We start from the raw sequence: 13,727 nt of genomic DNA, 5'->3' as shown, positions 1-13,727 counted from the left end.
GGTGGAAAAAATTTCACATCATATTATTATATACATATCACTATTGGATATAAATTAGATAGGGAGATAAATAGATAATGGATAAATCCCTAGATGATCGATACACAGATGATAGATGCATCGAGAAATAGATAATGGAAATTCATAATGCATTAGATAACATATACAAAAACAAAAACAAGTCTATTCACACAAACAATCACCACCCTGAGAGCGGCTGCAATGGAGTGTCTATTATTAAGTTGGAAATATAAGCAAAAGAGAAAGAGAAAGAGAGACTCTTGGAACAAATAGAAGTTTGTGCTTTGTGCAGACCCCTGCTGATTCCCCACTGGACATGGTCGCTGCTCTTTTCACCGCTCATTAACACTCCAGTCCAGAGGAAAGGCAGATTGCTTCCAAGGCCTGGAGTACAGTCATTATCTCCTAATTGTTTGCATCCTTTCTTTTTTGGTAGAATTCAAAAAGTCTGCTTCTCCCTGAAAACTCAGTTTTGGCAAAGGACCCTAGCATCTCCAAGTCTAGTTTTCAAAGCTGGAATATCAGCATCAGTGAGATGGAAGTTTTGGATTCTCTGAAAATTCCAACAAAAGCAAAAAATAAAATTAAAGCACATGCTAAAAGTAAGGAATGCTTGTGAACAAGTTTGTTCAGCACTGACTTCCATACTTTCTGATCACCTGTGTGCACACGTGTGATTAAATAGAGATACTCTATGATTACTGTGCTTTATTTTTCACTCAGTCATTTATTCAATATCTCTAGTGAATAAATGATGAACTCAAATTTACCTAGAGTTAGAAGTAAGCTTCTAGATGTTTAGAAATTTGACTATCATTGACTGTATGGTCACATCATTTTAAAGTGATTTTTGGCTTACACTGCCCCAGAACACAGAAGTGAAGACTGACAAGATGACTGACAAGACTGACAAGGTGGGCAAATGAGATGAGTTGTCACAATGACATCACTGCCACATTCTTATAAAACACCTCTCCCACATACCAGATCATGTGTCTCTTCTATGACTCCTGCCAAACCTCACCACCACCACGTTATCACCAAAACAGTACCAAACCATCCAACTAAAACCTACAGAGAAGGCTGATACACTTCTTTGTTTTGTGTGCCTTTCCTTCCTTTTTGGATTTTGATTCTTACAAACAAACCAGGTCTCCTGGAGGTGATGGATTCATTGGCCTAGCTGGGGAACCTGCCCTGTCACATGGGATAATCAATTTTGAAGGTATCATATGCGTGTATTTAAGTAACCTAGAGATTACAAACCCCGTTCCCATTACAGCTCTCATATTATGAGGGTCAGGGTTTGGAGGCAAAAGACAAAACTCAAGACCCTGAGCTATATGGCTAGAGATATGAATGGGGTCTCCTCTTGATAACAAAGTTCTTAAGGGAGTGAAGGACTGAGTGAATGCACTTGGTACAGTCTGGGAAGAGCACCTTTGAAGAAAATGTGAGGTCGTGCCACGCCGGTGCTGAGCGGAAGACACAGGGAAGGCAAGTGAAGGGGACCATGCTAACACACTCAGTCCTTGGGCGAGCTCATACGCTTGGGGAAACCAAAAGAATTTTTCTTAAGAGCTGCAAAGACAGACATACTGAGATATCACTTCACTTTGTAAAGGGAAGAGGAGCCCTCTCCAGACACTGCTCTCATGTAGCCAGAAGCTTTATGAAGAGAGAGGCGATCCGGGATGAACAGCAGGTTTGCCACATTTGTACTAGAAATTTCCTGGAACTATCACCATGATCAACACAAGAAGTTCCAGCAAGTCACCGCCAATAGAAATGAGAAGCAATGCCGGCTGGAGCTCCCTGGGACATTGAACAACTGCCAAGTGCCAAGGGATGATTTCTGGAAAGTTCTACTGTGTTATACTGCTGGGCATTGGCAAAAACCCCTGTAGAGTGCAAAGGGCCCCGAAGCTTGATACTAACTACTCGTTATTAGGGTTGTGTACTATTAAAAATACCAAGTAATTTTGACCATTCTAGGGAAAATTGAAAGCTCCATATAAAAAGTATATTCAGGGCTGGGGATATGGCCTAGTGGCAAGAGTGCCTGCCTCCTATACATGAGGCCCTGGGTTCGATTCCTCAGCACCACATATACAGAAAACGGCCAGAAGTGGCGCTGTGGCTCAAGTGGCAGAGTGCTAGCCTTGAGCAAAAAGGAAGCCAGGGACAGTGCTCAGGCCCTGAGTCCAAGGCCCAGGACTGGCCAAAAAAAGAAAAAAAAAAAGTATATTCAGCATAGAGCATTTTTCCATCCATTCAACTATACATCACCCTTCACTCATCAAATACTCACAGAGCCCTCCCCCCACTCAGACATTGCTAGGATATTTTTGGGTGCTAGAGATGTAGTAGCATGAAGTAATTGGAGAACTGCATTTTGTTCTCATCAGAATCGAAATTTTTCCACAGAAGTACAGGAGAGAGATTAGTGGTATGGACTACATGCCTCATAGGAAATAAGTAAGAAAAATGAATTTTTCCCTGTGAAAAAAAAGATGAGAAAGAATACATTAAAGGATAAGGATATGATGTCGTTACAGAACGAGGGGATTGCGTAGCGGTGAATGGATGGCAGGTGGCACTCAGCAAGCACCGTCAGTCATGTCAAGGTCAGGCTGGGAATTTGTCATGCTGCCCAACGGCCTGACCAGCACTCCTGGAGATGTGATGTGGGGAGAGGGATGTGGAATGGGCAAACCAGGAAATAAAGGGAATGCGAGATGTGATGTGGATACCATCGCATCCATAGGCCTTAGCTATGCCTACTGAGTAAGTGTGAAGGTTCTAGAACTCTTGCTGAAAACCATGAACCGGATTTCCAATGACTGATTTCCTAATAATGGGTTTGGAAGCAATCCTATGTCTGAAAACTATGAGCAACAGTCTAGGAAAAAAAAACTGTTATTGGCATGCCGATATCCATGGTAGCAATGGAGCGCCTGGACTTTTCACTACTGCCTTTCTCCTTTACGAAAAGCTACTGTGCCTTTTGTGCTGTGGATACAAGTAAATGTATTACCTACCTCAGGAAGCAATGGAGTGGGCATTCCGGTTAAGGATATCAGCCTCCATAGGACATTAAATCATGACTGCCTCACAAAGTATCGATGACTAACTTATCTAGAAAAAGACTCAAGCAAATGGCTTTATAGTTCAACAGGGATTATAGAGTTCAAAAACTCAGTCAATACACATTTGCATTCTGTTATGTAAAAATCATAGGAAATAGATCACAAAGCAATATTGGTTTACATTTACTGATGCACGTACTAAAGGAAGTAGGAGGGAACTAACATCGACAGTTTACTTTGAAATTCACCTAAAATGATAAATTGGTATGATTAAATGATTAAAATGACTGAAAACCACTATGATACAAGTTTTGGGGTGAAATCTAGGTGGTGGGTATGTCAACTTGCCTGTACACTTGAACATCTCCTAAAACATATTGGAGAGAATAAGATATTCTCTGGATTGTCCTTTAGTGGTTTGTAATTCAATTGTCTTGATGAACTCAGAGAAATTCCTCCCATACAAGCTTTATAACGAGGAACATTTTAGAATTGACTAAACCTATGGATTGAAACCAATGCATTTTCATCAACAGAGCAACACGTGTTCAGCCCTTAGGTAGTGCATGTGAAAAAGCACTGAATATTGCAGGGCTCCTTGTCACTTCCTCATAGCTGTCATCCTGTCAGCTTCCACACACCAGGTGCTCAGCAAACTGTCACTTCCAGAGCGCTCTGACTGAGGGCACAAAGACCTCTACAGCTGACCTCACCTAAAGATTTTAGAAATATGCTTCCATGAGAAGCAAAAGCCAAAAAGACCTAAAATGACCAGTATTTAGTAAGATTTCGTGGTTGCCTCGAATGCATTCATTTTTAACCATACAGAACCCTTTCCTTCAAAATCCATAATTGCGAGCTAGGATGTTGTGATTTTCCATTATTCAAAACTCTCAGTTCCACGTCGAGCTCTGTAAATGGCTTGATTAACCCATTTGTGACTTGCTCTACCCACTGCACTAACCCCCTGCATCCGTGCTACGTGACCACCTGTTGCCAATTCCTGATATCGAGGCCAGTTCCCGATATCAAAGCCAAAATAGATACCTGAAAGGGTAGATAGCCAATAGAAATAGGACAAGACTTGCTTGCTAAATGCTATCCAATCAAGTATCTGCCAAGTTGGAAATACACTGCCCCTGTTGTAATCACCATAAACACCCTGCCTATCTGAGGGTTGGGACTCTCAATCCCGATCCGCTGTGTCAGTGATGGCTGGGAGTCCAGGCTCAAACTTGCAATAAAGACTCTCGTGCGTTTGCATCGGAAAAAAACAAAAACCTCTCAGTTCCCCAAAAAGGTGCTTGATAGAATCACTTAAATTTGGGTTAACTCGTTTTTAATTGACATACCGTGTCTATGTGCATTTAAGAACATATGATGTTTGGATAAATGTATATAGTCAGTTATTATTAACTTAATGTTGCTTGGTACCAGTATGGAATTCATCACTGCTTTCTGTAGTTTTACAGCACTATCTGCAGTACCCTTTTCTAAGAGCCTCTTTATCTCTCCTGATCATTTACTTCTGGAAGGCTCTAAGACTTGAGTGTAAGGGCCTCTTTCCTTTCCTACTCACATTCAGTGTGATCACATAGAATTTTATATCTGAAACATTATCCATGTTGATGAGGACAAAATATGTATTTTTCACTCTCCTGATCCTGCTAAGCTCCTTATTGCTCTTTCAAATCTCTTTCTTCTAAAGTCCCTTTTCAGTTACTATGCCCAACAACTGCAGATGCTCACAAAGAAGTATTTGGAGTATTTTTCAACATCAGTCATTCTTTCACATTCCATATGTAAACTGTCAACCAGCTCTGACGATTTCACCCTCTGTATCTAGAGCCCAACCACACACTGAATATTGCTACTGCTTTGGTCTGAGCTGTCATTATTTCCCATGTGAGTTATTGAAACTTTCACTGTGGTCCTATTCTTGATGAAACAATCACAATGATCTGCTTACATATGAGTTCAATTATCTCCCTTTTCTGCTCAAATTTCTTCAGTGCAAATTAAAATTTAACAGGCATTAAAAATGCCTTTCTCTCTTATTCAACTCATCTACACAAAACATGTTGTTACTGAACAATCCTCTTAGGCTTCATGTTCTCTTTCTCCTCATCTGAAAGGTTTCCTCTCTCTTCTTCAGACTGTTGCTCAAATGTTAGTGCAGCAGTGAAAACTTCTCTGATTTAGTTCTTCTCTACCTTAAGTTGTTGCATCATTCATCTCTCCCAACACTCCCTAGACAGACCCATTATGCTTTATTTTTCTCTATGGTATTAATCACCATCCAACTTCTGGTATATATTTTCATGTATGTCTTACCTTCACTGACATATCCCTGAGGTAAAGAATTTTGACTGTTTTCCCATTTCTGAACCCTATAATTTAGAAAAGTGGCACAGATATATATTTCAACTAAGATAGGTTGTGTGCCTAACTTTTCAAATAGTGTAGAGATAAATTAATCAGTAATAACAACAACAATAATAATAATAAAGGGTGTGCATTAAAGAGCACAAACATGTCTCTCTATTTCTGTTTGGTCAAATCAATTTCAATGCCTTTACTTCATCTCTAACCTATTCTGATTAAGAGAACACGTCAAAAATGAGAAAGGTATTCACGTATATACCTTAAGTTCACATATTACTCTTTCTTTTGTCAGTTTAAAAGTGAGAAAAGCAGGGAGAGAATAATGGAGAGGGTAACAATGATCAAGATGCATTGTGCGTATAACCTGACTTATGGAGTTGTAAACTATTGATACAACTATTTAACGATGTTTTCAAAAGTGGGTATCAACATGTTCTTAGGAAAGATGAGTACACCTTGTAGTTGGACAGAGACTCGGGATTCTGCTCAGGAGGAGTGACACAGCTCATTCTAGACCTCAGTGGCTCTGCTGTGAGAGCAGAAGAATTGCAGTGCTTGCTGTGTTCTCTAGAGTATTTGTTCCCAAATGGTAGGTCAGTCTAACTCTTAATGTATCATTCCTTTGGCCTCCAAATTCCACTAACTCTGTAAGTCAAAAAGTAAGGGACATTAATGTGGTCTTGCTTGTAATCTTTTGGGTAGATGCCCAAAAGCAGGGCTGTTGGGTCATAGGAGAGGTCTATGTTTACCTTTTTGAGAAACTTCCATACTGCTTTCCAGAGAGATTGAACAAGCTTACATTCCCACCAACAGTGCAGTGGGGTTCCCTTTTAGCTACATCCGCTCCAGCATCTGTTATTGTTAGGTATCTTGATAAAGGACATGCCACCAGCACGACTATGTCCATCACATCACAATCTACCATTGCTAAAATATGGAACCAACCCAGATGCCCCTCAGTGGATGAATGAATCAAGAAAATGTGGTACATATTCACAATGGAATTCTATGCCTTTATCAGAAAGAATGACATTGCCCCATTTGTAAGGAACTAGAAGGACTTGGGGGAAAAAATCATACTAAAAGAAGTGAACCAGACCCAAAGAAACATAGACTCTATGGTTTCCCTCATTGGTACATGTCTAAGATAGTCCTAGAATATCACAATAGCTCAATGGCTATGTACATATAAACACATAAGATGATGCTAAGCAGAATGAACTCCAAGTTATGGAAATAAATGGTTTATTATTATAATGGTTATTTTCAACATACCATGTGAATTTTTGCCATTTTCTTTTGTCTTTCTTCCCAGGGTTTTACCCCTGATGTCATTGTTACTGATTTCAGTACCCTAGGTATTGTATATATGTTTGTTGGAACTAGGGAAGGGAAGGGGAACATCAAAATGGAGAGACAAAGGATAACGGGAGAACCAATGCAACAGCAATACTTACAAAACTCTATGCTGCAATCCAACTGTACAACTCATGGGGAGAGGGAACTGGGAAGGGGGGGAAGGAAAGAGAAAAATGGAGGAGGTAACAAGTTTGATAAGAAATGTACTCACTACCTTACATTTGAAACTGTAACCCCTCTCCATCACTTTGACTATAAATTTAAAAAATAAAAAAATTAAGGGACAAAATTATATTGATAAGAAAGATCCAGATTTTCTTGTTTCCATGCATTTACATATCACTCTATTTAACTAGTATATTCTATATAAATCATCTCAAGTACAAGGTAACACTAAAACAGATACATAACAAGATTTAATAGAGCTTAGCTAAGTGTAACCTCTTAAACTATCTTGTTTATATTTTGAATTCCCACAATTTTGTTGTACCAAAGCCACCTAGAAATCTGACTGTGACTCTGATAAAAGCTTTATAAATTATTAGGAACTAACATAAAATTACAGATATATGAAGGTTTTTTAAAGAAAATTTAAAGACTATCTTATCTAGACAGTTCTAATTATGTGTGAGAGGAGAGACCAAAGACACTAAGAAACTGAGGGGTGTAACCTGGGATGTGTTCTGAACTTCTCTCTGGCTCAATTTCCTTACTCAGAACCTGAGGAAGATGTAGATCGCATCTTCATCATTGCATGGTGGTAAGGTAACAGGAAGAAGAGCCAACAGAGTTCTTTAGGGTTTGTTAGTACCTAATGAGATTGATAATGTGGTAAGCATAGCATTCACAAATTTGTATGCATTATCTCATTTTTAAAGTATGTACTATTATCATTATCTATTATGCATATAAGGAAACTAAACCCTAAAATGTGTATTACTCTTGATACACGCAGCACAGTGGTACTGAACTCACATCAAATGCATGAAGCTTGGGTTTGATCTCTAGCACTGAGAAACACTTTCTTATGCATTGTCAAATGTTTCATCATGACTACTGGAGTCAGAAATTGACACAAAGCAATCTAATAGCTAAGATTAAATTCTAAATAGTGACATATGCCACATAGTCAGTAGTCAACTTCATTGTCATTCAATCCCTCCAACACCTCTCAGACACGTGGATTTGATTTTCTAATGTGTCTCCAAGACCAGCAAATAGCTGCACATTTCTATGAGTCATCCTGCAAAAGTATTATCATTTTCCTCTCACCCTTTACTCCATTTACAACAGCTGATAACCAAAAATAGCTGTCTGACTCTCAGAGAAGTCATCATTTTTTCTGCCTAATTTCCCTCCTTAGGAACTATCCAGGTGATGGAGAAGTATGTGCATTTAGGTGTAAAGGAACACAATGAAGCACAATATTTTCATTACTATCTCCAGATATATAAAGGCTTCTTCCACATATCTAGTTTTCCTTCTAGTCACATAAATAAACAACTGAGAAAGCCATCTCATTTAGCTTTACAGATTTGAGCTCAACCTCAGGACACATCGCTTGTGAAGGAAAGTTGTTATTAGAAAATGGTCTGGAATTTTTTTTCAGTACTGGCAGAGCTGATATTAGAAAGAAAATTTTGAGAGAAAATTAATTCCCTAACATAAATAATCCTTGCAACTGATCATCTTCTATTTCACGAAACTGTAATTTACAAATTATTTTCTAGTTCTGAAAATATATGATCTCATGAGGTAAAGAATTTAGCCATCTTTGTCATATCCAGATTTTTTATCATGTATTTATTGAAATTAAAGAAATAACTTGTGAGGGTTCATATATGTGTAAAAATATTCTCTTTGGAAGGACAAAAATTAAAGTAGTTTGTTCCTATAAATAATAATTTATAATCATTTATGAAGCAATGACTGTACAAGGTGCCTCACAGAGCAACTTCAACGTTCTGATGTCAGCTTCAGAGCTTTCTTTTTTTAAAAAAATGTATTGTCCAACTGATGTACAGAGAGGTTACAGTGTCATACGTTAGGCATTGGATACATTTCTTGTACTGTTTGTTACCTCCTCCCTCATCCCCCCTCCCCCTCCCCCTTTCCCTCTCCCCCCATGTGGTGTTCAGTTCATTTACACCAAACAGTTTTGCAAGTATTGCTTTTGTAGTCGTTTGTTTTTTTACCCTGTGTCTCTCGATTTTGGTATTCCTTCAGTTTCCTAGTTCTAATACCAGTATACACGGTTTCCAATGTACTCAGATAAGATACAGAGATTGTGCAGGTACAACCACAGGAAGATGATACAAGAACATAATCAATTATAGAAGCTACAGATACACATAGGATGTTGAAAGTAGTTACAACTGTGATATAACAATCGTTTCCATAACATGGAGTTCATGTCACTTAGCATCATCTTATGTGTTCATAAGGGTATAGCTATTGGGCTCTTATGATCCTCTGCTGTGACTAGCTCAAACCTGTACTAATTATTCCCTATGAGGGAGACCATAGAGTCCATGTTTCTTTGGGTCTGGCTCACTTCACTTAGTATAATTTTTTCCAAGCCCTTCCATTTCCTTACAAATGAGGCAATGTCATTATTTCTGATAGAGGCATAAAATTCCATTGTGTATATGTACAAAATGTTACAAATCAAAGAAAGGATGGACAAATGAGACTGCATCAAACTGCAAAACTTCTGCAGGGCAAAAGACATAGCTCACAAGATAAACAGAAAACCCACAGATTGGAAGAAGATCTTTACCGGCCATACAATGGACAAAGGCCTCATATCTAAAATATATGCAGAACTAAAAAAATTACATTCCTCCAAAACAAAACTGCAAAGAACCAATAGCCTTCTCAACAAGTGGGCTAAAGACTTAGAAAGAAACTTCTCTGATGAGGAAATGAGAACGGCCAAGAGACATATGAAAAAGTGCTCTACATCACTGGCCACAAAAGAAATGCAAATCAAAACAACATTGAGATTCCATCTCACCCCAGTAAGAATGTCCTATATCAAGAAAACTAACAATAACAATTGTTGGAGGGGATGTGGCCAAAAGGGAACCCTACTTCATTGTTGGTGGGAATGTAAACTGGTTCAGCCACTCTGGAAAGTGGTATGGAGATTCCTCAGAAGGCTAAACATAGAGCTCCCCTATGATCCAGCAGCCCCACTTTTGGGCACCTACCCAAAAGACCACAAACAAGAACACACTAAAGGCACCAGCACAACAATGTTCATTGCAGCACAATTTGTCATAGCTAGAATATGGAACCAACCCAGATGCCCCTCGGTAGATGAATGGATCAGAGCTTTTTTGATGGAATCCATCTAGGAGCTGCATCTCAACATCTCCCCTGCTTACATGTTTCAGATGGGAATGTTGTCAACTCAGGCTAGGGATAAAAATTCCTACTGCATTTCAGCATAGCTTATTACATACCTTCCCCCATCATCTGCATCCTGGGACACTGAGAACCAAAATGATGGTGAAGGGTACTCTTCTTCTATATAGGAAATATGTCCCACTCGGTTGGTCTAAGCTATGTCAGATAACCCAAGGACAGAATGAAGGTGAGCAAGGTATGAAGTTAGAGCCAGAGTTCCACGTTCTCCAGTTGGAAATCTCTCATGCTTTAGGCCAAGAAGCTAGAGCAAAAAGTGAACTTCAGAGCAGAGAAACAAAGGACCTCAGAATAACCTCTGTCTTTCAGGTAATTGAAAAGGTTTCCTTCAAACTCAAGATGTTAATGGCCTATTTTAAGATTATGTGGACAGTTAGCAATCAAGGAAAACTTGACCCTACATCTTTTAACAGAATTCTTCTGTCCATCGACACCACCCTATAAGAAAAATTACACAAAGATTTACTATTATGGTCTTTCCAAATAGATAAACCACTTATAATGTCTGTCCCTATGTCAGAAAAAAATGTAATTATGCTCTTTATTCTATAATAAAGTACAGGTACCTTTTCTGCCTTTAGTTGGCACTTTGTTCCAAAACTCTATGGGCACTTAGAAAACTTTTTTTTTTTTTTGCTACTTCACCAATGGCATAAATTTAAAATACATTTTATTGATTTTTAAAAAAATAGTTAAACTGTTAACATTTTAAAACTCATTCTAGGCTCTTCCACAGACAAAACACAGGACCCACTTGAAATAACTTTTAATAACTAAGAATTCTAAAAGTAGCTCGGAAAACACTTATTATTCCTATTTTATTTGTGAGCCTAGAAATATATTTGTTTCTTCACTTCAGCCACATTACTGCTTCTATGTATCAATAAAATCCTGCAAACCAAATAAGTGAATACCGACTTCCATAGGGCAAAGCATTAGAAAGGGACAATTATAAAATATTATCATAGATACCTTCAGTTTTACCAAGGTCTGTGATGATGGTGTTGGCGATGATGTTGGTGGTGGTAATGATGATAATAGTGATGATGATGATGATGATGATGATGGTGATAGTAATGATAATGATAGTGACACGGATGATAATGATAACGGTGAAGATAGTGCTATCTATGATGATGATGATGATGACAGTAATGATGGTGATTGTGACAATGGTGCTGATGTTCAGAAACACAAATTACACATACTTACACACTAAAAGTAAAAAAAAAAAAAGCTAATTTTTTCAAATAACTTTTTTTCTGCTAGGTAAAGTGTTTCTGATACTTTTGTATATTTGTCACTTTGTGCTTGCCCGTTCTGGGTATTATTTCTTTTTTATAATTTTTATTACCTTTACGCAGTTGTGCAAAGGAGTCGCCATACAACAGAGCAGTTTATGAATGCGCTGTATCTTGATCAGTGTCATCCTTTTCAATCTGATCCCACGTCCATCCATATGTCACCCTTCCCACAATTCTCTTCATTTTTTTAAGATTTGCATATAGACTTCTATTGCTTACATTTGTAAAAGCTGCATTAATTTTGGGGGGGAATTTTAAAGTCTGTCACCTGTAAAAATATTTCCATTTTTGTTTACTTTCTATTGAACATCAAAAATCTCTACTATCCACTTTCATTTTGTACAGGAAAGACATATCCACGGAGGCGGGGAGGAAAATTGTCTGTAGTTCATTTGCTCCTTTAGACATTTCTCCCTTCCATCATTGTTTTGATGGATTCATAACACTTCATTTGGATTATGACGCATTCTTTTGCAGACCCTTCTCGTTATGACAGAAACAAATAATATTCCATCTTCACAAGTAAGTTCTCCAATGTGTAGAATAAAGTGTATTTGTGACAATGGAATTATTGAACCTTTGCTTCCGTTTGGTAGTTAAAATCTTTCTGAGGACATCTTGACAAATTTGGACAAGTACATATTTTTAAAATGTATTCATTTATCCATGATCATAGCTTCTATACTTCATAAAAAAAAAAAACATGGAAGCCACAAAGTCAAGAAGTTTGTGAGCCAATCCGATTGTTTAATAACATCTTAGTGGTTTTTTTGTTTTTTGTTTTTTGTGGGTTTTTTTGCCAGTCCTGGGCCTTGGACTCAGGGCCTGAGCACTGTCCCTGGCTTCTCTTTGCTCAAGGCTAGCACTCTGCCACTTTGATGTAATTCCATGTGTTTACTTTAAATTTTGTTGTCTGTTTTTCTGACCACATTCATGGGATTATCTGCAACACCCCAATGTTAGAGTTTTCCTAGCACATAGGAGGCCCTGAGTTCAACTTGCAGTACAAAATAGAAGAGGAAATAAAATTAAAACTAGAGGTATTATATGGTTCAGGAATTCAACTCGAACATAGATATCCAAAAACAATTGAAATCAGAATCACAAAGAAAAGTGTTTTTGTATCAATATTCATATAATCCATGGAATAATAACCCCAGTGTTCATGGATACATGAATATATGAATAAACTGTGGTATATATGTATGCCATTCTGGCATTACAAAGAAGTGGTGAAATAGGAGGCAACATGGATCAACTGTGAGACTATTGTGGCAAACTATACTGGTCACAGAAAGATAGATCCTGCAGGATTCTAGCCATAAAAAATTTTAAACAATCAAATTCATAGAATTAATAGTTAAATTCACTGGTAGTTGCCAGTGGCTAGGGATAAAATTAGAAGTTACTGATTAATGATTAAAAAGCTTCAGTTAAGCAAGACAGATATGCTCTTGAGGTCCACGGTGGAATGTTGTAGTTATCAATAATGTGCTGTGTATTCAAAAAATTTCTCTAGAGGGTAAACCTCATGTAATTTTTTTTTAAACCACAGTATAATGGAATTGCAAAAGAGGGCAAAATACAATAAATTCTCTGCTTCCTCAAAAAAAATAGTAGAAGAAGAAAAGTTCAAGCAGAAAACCACATGGGTGCAGTAACCTGCAGGTCTCTAAGATTCCTCTTCAGCATCTTTTCACTATTCACTAAGAATTTACTTAATTCTTATTGTGCAGCATTCTCATTAATAAAGAATGGTCATCAAATAAGAAGTTAGGAAATCGGAATGTTCTGTAGGGATCTTTGAGCTCAGATGTTTGGTTTAACTTATCTAATACTAAAACAGTACTACTATAGCTAAAGTCACCCTGTTTCTAAAACATTTATTGTTTAGTTCATCTCCTTTAAAACAGCACCATCAGAACAATCCTCACACATTTCACTTAGAGGAGGAACATCCTTTACCAACCAAGGGTATCTTTTTTTTACTGACTGTGGCAATTTAACGGTATTTTAGGAGCTTAAGGATACAAAGCATACAAACATACACACACACACACACACACACACACACACACACATACATATATATGGCATTAGTTGCTTTGCAGGAATTAAGATACTACTATATAAAAGAGTT

The sequence above is a fragment of the Perognathus longimembris genome, chromosome 15 (assembly GCF_023159225.1).
Source record: "Perognathus longimembris pacificus isolate PPM17 chromosome 15, ASM2315922v1, whole genome shotgun sequence".
Classification (NCBI taxonomy): domain Eukaryota; kingdom Metazoa; phylum Chordata; class Mammalia; order Rodentia; family Heteromyidae; genus Perognathus; species Perognathus longimembris.
Note: the sequence above shows the minus strand (reverse complement) of the source record.